Raw genomic sequence first — 7,778 nt, 5'->3', positions numbered from 1 at the left:
GAAGAGAACACCGGTTTGGCTTCGTAGTTCTTTCATGTGAAGTTATTTAAAATCACTAAACTAAGCTGCAGTGCTCTGTGGCGTAGTGGTTAGTGTGCTGGACAATTCACATTATATTTTCACGTTCGCGCCGACCTACCGTAGTCGTTTTTTTTTTTTTTCCTAAACAACTGGAATGGACTTTTCTTGGTGGCCGAACTGTTAACGTTGCAGATGTTTTTTTTTTTTTTTTTTTTTTTTCACACTTTATTTTCCTACTTTTACTCATGACTCCGGGTTTGATCCTTCCTACTTACCTACCATAACATTTTTTAAAACTTCCCCCCCCGTCCCGGAAACAAACACTCGGGCAACGCCGGGTACCCCCGCTATCTATATAAATAAAATGAACTCATTTTTTCCCGTGGGATTTTGACCTTAATAGGATTAAAAATCAAGATATTTCATGCAAATATAATATGCACAAACGGCAGAACAATATCTGAGGTGTGTTATAGGCTTATTATTTCTCAAATTCCTCGATAATCTTAGATTTCTATACTTTTTCTGCTGAGAAGTCACGGCCAAAATCGGTTAAGATCAATGGAAGTGGTAAAATATTTTCTCTCTAATAAATTCCTCCTCCCCCTGCCACCACTTAACACCGTTTGGGGATCGTTCACAAGGAACAGTTGAGAAGAGAACACCGGTTTGGCTTCGTAGTTCTTTCATGTGAAGTTATTTAAAATCACTAAACTAAGCTGCAGTGCTCTGTGGCGTAGTGGTTAGTGTGCTGGACAATTCACATTATATTTTCACGTTCGCGCCGACCTACCGTAGTCGTTTTTTTTTTTTTTTCCTAAACAACTGGAATGGACTTTTCTTGGTGGCCGAACTGTTAACGTTGCAGATGTTTTTTTTTTTTTTTTTTTTTTCACACTTTATTTTCCTACTTTTACTCATGACTCCGGGTTTGATCCTTCCTACTTACCTACCATAACATTTTTTAAAACTTCCCCCCCCGTCCCGGAAACAAACACTCGGGCAACGCCGGGTACCCCCGCTAGTTGTAAATAAAGTGAAGAATCCATACTATTAATAAAATTCTAAATGTTTCCTTATTTATTTATGTGTGTGTGTCTATATACCAATAAAACTTTCAAACGGATGCACCGAATTGAAAAATTATTTTTTTTCCCTAAAAGGTGTGAGTCCCTAGATTATCCTTATCTTTATATGGTTCGTAACGAACAATGCTGAGTCACACAAAAAGTTCGAAATAAGCGTTTTTGGGCAGTTTCGTAAACTTGTCTAAAAAGTTATCTGCCCATGTCAACGGAATTTAACACTACCTGTATACAGTCGTGGTAACATCTTTCAGCATACGGACCGGACTTGTGGCGCAATGGATAACGCGTCTGACTACGGATCAGAAGATTCCAGGTTCGAATCCTGGCAAGTTCGTAATAATTTTAACCATCATTTTATCCAACGTTTACTCATTATCCTTACTCTTAGTTAGGGTATTTTTGTTTTTTCAGTGATTTTGTTTTGTGCAGATGGGAATTTCCCATACTCCGAGTTCACAAGGTAAGAGTTGATGGTAAGAGAATGTTGAGTGTACTTGATGCTGAGTGAGCTCCATTTTATGTTTGACTTGGCGTTGTGTGTGCTGACGCGGCGCAGCCGCTAGTAAAAAATAAAATAAAACAAATCGCGACGAATTTAAAACAAGTTTTCAACAAACTTTTTTTTTTTAACCTTTTAAAGCTAAAAAGAATTGATTTTAACAAATTTAGAGTTTTTTTTTCAATAAAAATTCAACCCACAACACATTGTTGTTTTTTTTACTTTCCTGGATATATTTTAATATAAATTATGAATGAACAGATATCATTTCACTTGCACATTTTTTTTTTAAATTTTGAAAAGAAACAATAATAAAAAAACTTAGTCTCCTCTCAACGTGCCTTTGTTTTTTAATTTATAAAATAAAATAGTTAATTTGAAACCGTGAACAGACAGCCATGTTTTTCTTTTGAAAACTTTTGGAGAGGAAATGGTTTTAATGATTTTGAACTGATAAAGCACCTAATATTCCCAAATGGTCACCCATCTGATATTGGCTCGGCTCATCCTTCAGTAATATGGCACCATATGCTAGTACTATTAATATATGTAGATATAAAAAATAATTAATGTAATAATTATACACGCACTATGGAATAAGTCAGAGAGTGGCAACCTTGGTTGAAGTGAGTGTCCCTAATGATGGAGGTTTGAGCAGAGCTGAAAGGGAGAAACAGATCAAATATTAAGGTCTCATGTATGATATGAAAAGAAACTGGAATCTTAGGGAGATATCAATCATATCAGTTATTAGGTGCCACATGGCTTATGCAGAAGAACCTAAAGTCCTACCTAATTAATATTCCTGGTGTCCCTAGTGCAAAAGAGATCCAAACAATTGCACTTAAGGGAACAATGAGGATACTAAAAAGAGCTCTCGGTTGGTTTCAATAAAAAGCAGGGCAATGCTGGCAGCTGGTTTGGCTGCTCCATACCCAGCGTTACAATCTTCAAAGGAAGAAAATTAAAACACACACACACACACACACACACACACACACACACACACACACACACACATATATTGGAGAGCAGCTCTGAGATTGTGTAATTTAGCGTAAAATTAAATACAACGCAGGCGTTGACAAACTAGTAATAGTTAGTTGGGTTATCCAATCAGATAGTATATATGCGCGTTTTCAAAATTTGAAAATATGTCAATTAAGTAAGCATAAGTCATTTCCGTATTAATGTATTTTGGCCAATCGTCATGACCCTTAAAAAGGGACACGTGACCACATCCACACTAACATGCGTATCTTACAAATTCTAAGAATATCACCGTGAGATTTCAGTTGAGGACCAGGAAGCGAAATCGCACCGAGTAGCCATTCTTATTTCTACATTAATAATTTTTTTGGTAACGTTGTAAGGGTTCATTCCCTGCACTCAGTAGTTAGCTATCTATCTATCTATCTATCTATCTATCTATCTATCTATCTCTGTATATATTATATATACGTGTGTGTGTGTGTGTGTGTGTGTGTGTGTGTGTGTGTGTGTGTATTTTGTTCACTAACCATATTTCTATCCTTTTGTTTTTTACATAGGCATCGCCATTTATCAAGGCCCAGAGACCACTCGAGGATAAGGGTGTTAAGAATGTACAGTAGTCAATTGAACAATATAGTAATCGTTAGTAATAGAAATTCGGTAAATTTGTTAACTTAAGTGGAACGGCTCATCAAGAACTTGTTTATGTTGGACGAAGATAATCAGATTGTAGTCAGCTGGAAAGTAGGAAAACGGAAGACAGTTCCACAGGCGTGCAGTTCTAAGAAAGAAGCTTTGTTCATGGAATGTACGTTTAGGTTTAGGCACAGATAAAGAGTGGGGGGATTATTGATAGTGTTTTCAGCTAGACGGGTGTTTCTTGTGAAAGTTTGGCGAGGGGGGACCATAGATTGAAGCTCAGTCGAGCACTTACCATGAAAATAACGATAAAGCAGAGACAAACTCGCAACATCTCTTCTGTAAGATAGATGTTGCAGAGAACAGAAAAGGGCATCTCCTACGAGGCTGTTTTTCTCTTGTCAATATCCCATTTATTACGTATGAATGTGCTTATTAAAAAAATGATGCCTTGGATTTTTATAAAGCTTATTTCTATATAATTTTGTTTGTCTATAGTTCGCGATAACTCTTGGGTGTGTCCTAGGGGCTCTTATAGGGCTGATAAAAACACTCCATTTTTGCGACTATTTTACCATATTTGTTCGAAATTTTCTGTGTATGTCTATTTAGCAGTTTTACATGGCGCTGAACTCAAATTTAAATATGTTAAGGCCTTGGGGACTAACTGATGGACTTAGTCATTTTTTGTTTTTATTTATTTGGACTTTTGGGGCTAAATGGAAATGCTGAACTTGGTCACTTTTTATGCCTCGTTTACTGTGCACTTATGGAGGACCATGCATGCTTCACTTGTTCTCTCGTCAGTCAGTGACAGAGAAATCCTTCTAGACTGAAGCGATATTTTTTATTCCAATCCAGAGTGCCCTTCTTTGGAGGTGGTCTGCATCTCATTAAAAAACTGACCTTGTGTATAACTCTACTCTCGTGAGGAAGTAAATAGGAATAAAGACCAAGGTGAATTCATCATCATCATCATCATCGTCGTCGTCGCCACCGCCATCACCACCATCATCTGAATACTTAAAAATTCTAGCAAACCTTTAATGGCAGCCATTATTTTTCCGCTAACGCCCTTTTCAAATTCATTGCTGAAATTTAATTGTATGCATTGAAGTAAAGGCACATAAAAAATTCTTTTTTTTTTCTCTTTTTTGAAAATTTTTTTTTTTTTTTTTTTCGTCATTTGCAATGCAGGTAACTTTTTATGGCAACATTGAAAAAACGGAGATTTGTTGGAGAAAAGAGAAAACAATAGTTTTTCTTTATTTTTAGGAGAGAGAGCGAGAGAGAGAGAGAAAGAGAGAGTGAGAGAGTGAGAGAGTGAGAGAGTGAGTGAGAGAGAGAGAGAGAGAGAGAGAGAGAGAGAGAGAGAGAGAGAGAGAGAGAGAGAACAAAAAACGTCATTATCAATAAAATAGCTGATTATTTTTATTTACAATTTTTTTCTTTTAACATTAACGGATCCATTGTGATTTTTGAACGGTTTTACATTGTAATTCTCTTTTCTCTTTAAACTACACACAAAAAATATACAATAATGTTAATATTTTCTTAAGAGTAAAAAAAGGAAAATCTCAGTAAAGGTATGTCTTAACATAAAGAACAAACAACATTTCTTATCAAACTTACCAAAGAAATGAAACAATTCCTCTCGTCGAATTCACCATTAAAACCTTTTCTTCTGATTTAATTTGTACAGAGAACATTTCAAAAAGAAGTACAAAAAGAAAGAATGATAAAGTCTATCTATACAAAAAACATATTGTTCGAAGTATCAGCGGCAGTGAATGTTTTTATTTAATTTTTTTAAAACCCTTTTTTCACTCCAGCCACCCCAAAAAGGTATATATTTATACGTCATTGAATTTCTGGCAAAAATGCATTGAGAATGGTGGTGACTATGTAGAAAAATAAATTCTGGAACACAAACGATCGCTCATTTTAATGGTATAACACCCGTCTTCGTAGCTCTTTAATTAATTCGTAAAATGTTCCAAGTAGAAATTAAATTGTAGAGTCTGTGGTCGTTTCTTTTTTTTTTTTTTTTTGTCTGACGAGTACGTTGACCAGTCGTTCAACAGTGAAAAAAGCAAAAAATAAATAAATAAATAAAATAAAATAAAAATAAATTAAAAAAAATAAATAAAAAAAAGAAGAATAAATAAATAAATAAATAAAATAATTAAAAAAAATTAAAACAACGTTGGCGTGTTTGGGCTTTTATATTACGCGCGAAATTATTGCATGCAGATGTGAATATATGTGTTTCGGATTGGCTGAACGAAGTTGTCGGCTGAGATGTTATTTATTGAGAGTTGATATATTCAAACAACATTCGCCGGCTCCTGCTGCTTCTAGAGAAGTGCTTAAATAAAAGTTATATATATATATATATATATATATATATATATATATATATATATATATATATATATATATATATATATATATATATATATATATATATTTCGCTCGTTTTTATTTCCCTTTTTTTTCTGACCTTAAAAATCGAATAGTAATTAAATAGTGCAACTTTGAAGATTTCGTATTTTTAGAATTAAAAAAAAAAAGTCAGAACAAGCTAGCCATAAGCGTGTACCTATCGAACGTTTATTTAATTAAGGTGCGTTTTATTTCAGTAAATTTGCATATATTATTGATTTATATTTTAATGTTTTTCTTTTTTCGCTTGTATCTTTCTCTACGCGCATCTGCGCGTGCACGTGTGGGTTTAATTAAAGTTTAGTTGTTTCGTTAAAAATACTGGAATTTCAGCCCGGCGTTGCCTGGGTTTTTGGAGGTGTATGTTGAGCAAAAAAAAAAAAAAAAAAATGGTAGTAGGAAGGCAGGCTCGAACCCGTACCGCAAAAGAAGGAAAAGAACGAAAAAAAAAAAAAAACTGACGTCTTTGCTGTTACGACCACCGTCAAACCGGAAGTGACGTAGGTTTTAATTAAGGCTAGACGATCGAAAGGAAAGGATGGCTTTCGAAAATATCGGCGAAAAAAGCGACCCCCCCCCTGTAGATGTGCCCAGTTGAAAGTGAATCGTCTGAAGGTTCGAACTTCAAAACGATACTGATCTTGTAAAAATCCGTCGCCTCTGTCGAAAGTTTTAGGCAGACATGCAAACATACATACATACATACATTTATATATTGGTAACTAAATATTTTCGACCCAAACCGATCAAAAAGCTTGCCCTATCTCTGAATACCCTTTATGTAAAATTTCGAGTGTTTAGACCAGAGGTCAAATTTTTAAAAAACTTTAACCTCTATTATGACCCCTTAACATTTATTGTTTTGGGCTCAAATCAAGTGATTAAGTTAGATACATGTCCAAGGAACCTATATCTAAAATTTCAATTGTTTAGTACCAAAATTGTCGGAAGAGTTTGATAGAGTTCTCAAAGGTCAAATCGTTGAACCCCTTAACAGCCAAATTTCTGGCCGAAAACGGATTACAAAGATTTTCTCAAATGTATGTCAAATTTCGAGTTTCTGTAGACTTAAAATTGAGAGAGTTATTGCGTAGGGAAATGTACACACACACACACACACACACACACACACACACACACACACACACACACACACACACACACACACACACACGCGCGCGCGTTCACCTTTATAGATATATAGATATGCGGCATAATCACGTAAACACCGGTTCTCGTTAAATCACCGAAGTTAAGCAACGTTGGGCCTGGTCAGTACCAGATAGGTAATCTGTATGTAGGAGGACCTCGACACCCCCCTGCAGGAGTTAAAAAAAAACTAACTTCGTCTTCTCCCTAACTGGGGACAACTTGTAAATTTTATACTCCATAGAACTTCCTCATATACAGTGATGATCATATTTATTGGCACGGTAAAATAAAAGTTAAATTTTGTCTAATAAATTCTAAAAAAGGGATTAAATTAAAGAAAATAACAAAGTATATTATGTATTTTTAACTGGCCTTTCCGATGCAGCAATCGGATTTTAGAAAAAAATAAATAACAAAGGAACAACAAACATAATTGCAAAAACCCCTTGTTCAAAATTATTGGCACGATTTATTTAATAATCAATTGTATAGCCTTTGGCCTTGATTACCTTCCTCAGTCGCTTTTCATAGTTTACAACCAAGTTGTTGCACTCTTCAGTAGTAATTTTAGCCCACTCTTCCTGACAATAATCCTCCAATTGAATAAGATTCTTAGGCTTCCTTTGCATTACCCTCAATTTTAATGTTCTCCATAAATTTTCAATTGGATTAAGGTCTGGGCTTTGTGATGGCCACTCCAAAACATTAATATGATTGTCCTCAAGCCATTTCTTAGTCAGTTTAGCCGAATGCTTTGGGTCATTATCTTGCATGAACCACCAACGACGACCAAGTGAGAGCTCTTTAGCAGAGTCTTTCAGATTTTCATCCAATATTTTAACATAATCTTCCTTTTTTATGCTACCTGTGACCTTAACAAGTTGCCCTGGTCCAGAGGCAGCAAAGGATCCCCAAAACATCAAACTGCCTCCACCGTGCTT

The 7,778-nt window shown here is 35.2% G+C and overlaps 1 non-coding gene across 1 annotated transcript; it reads left to right on the top strand.

The window, feature by feature from the left end:
* The first annotated feature begins 1,370 nt into the window (after positions 1 to 1,370).
* Positions 1,371 to 1,443, top strand: Trnar-acg (transfer RNA arginine (anticodon ACG)). Its single transcript has one exon. It is a non-coding gene; the product is annotated as a tRNA-Arg (tRNA).
* Positions 1,444 to 7,778: the final 6,335 nt, after the last annotated feature.

This window comes from Euprymna scolopes, chromosome 10, assembly GCF_053919585.1.
Source record: "Euprymna scolopes isolate OS-2025 chromosome 10, ASM5391958v1, whole genome shotgun sequence".
NCBI classification, from domain to species: Eukaryota; Metazoa; Mollusca; class Cephalopoda; order Sepiida; family Sepiolidae; genus Euprymna; species Euprymna scolopes.
The sequence above is the reverse complement of the archived record's forward strand: the minus strand, read 5'-3'. Positions and strand labels throughout refer to the sequence as shown.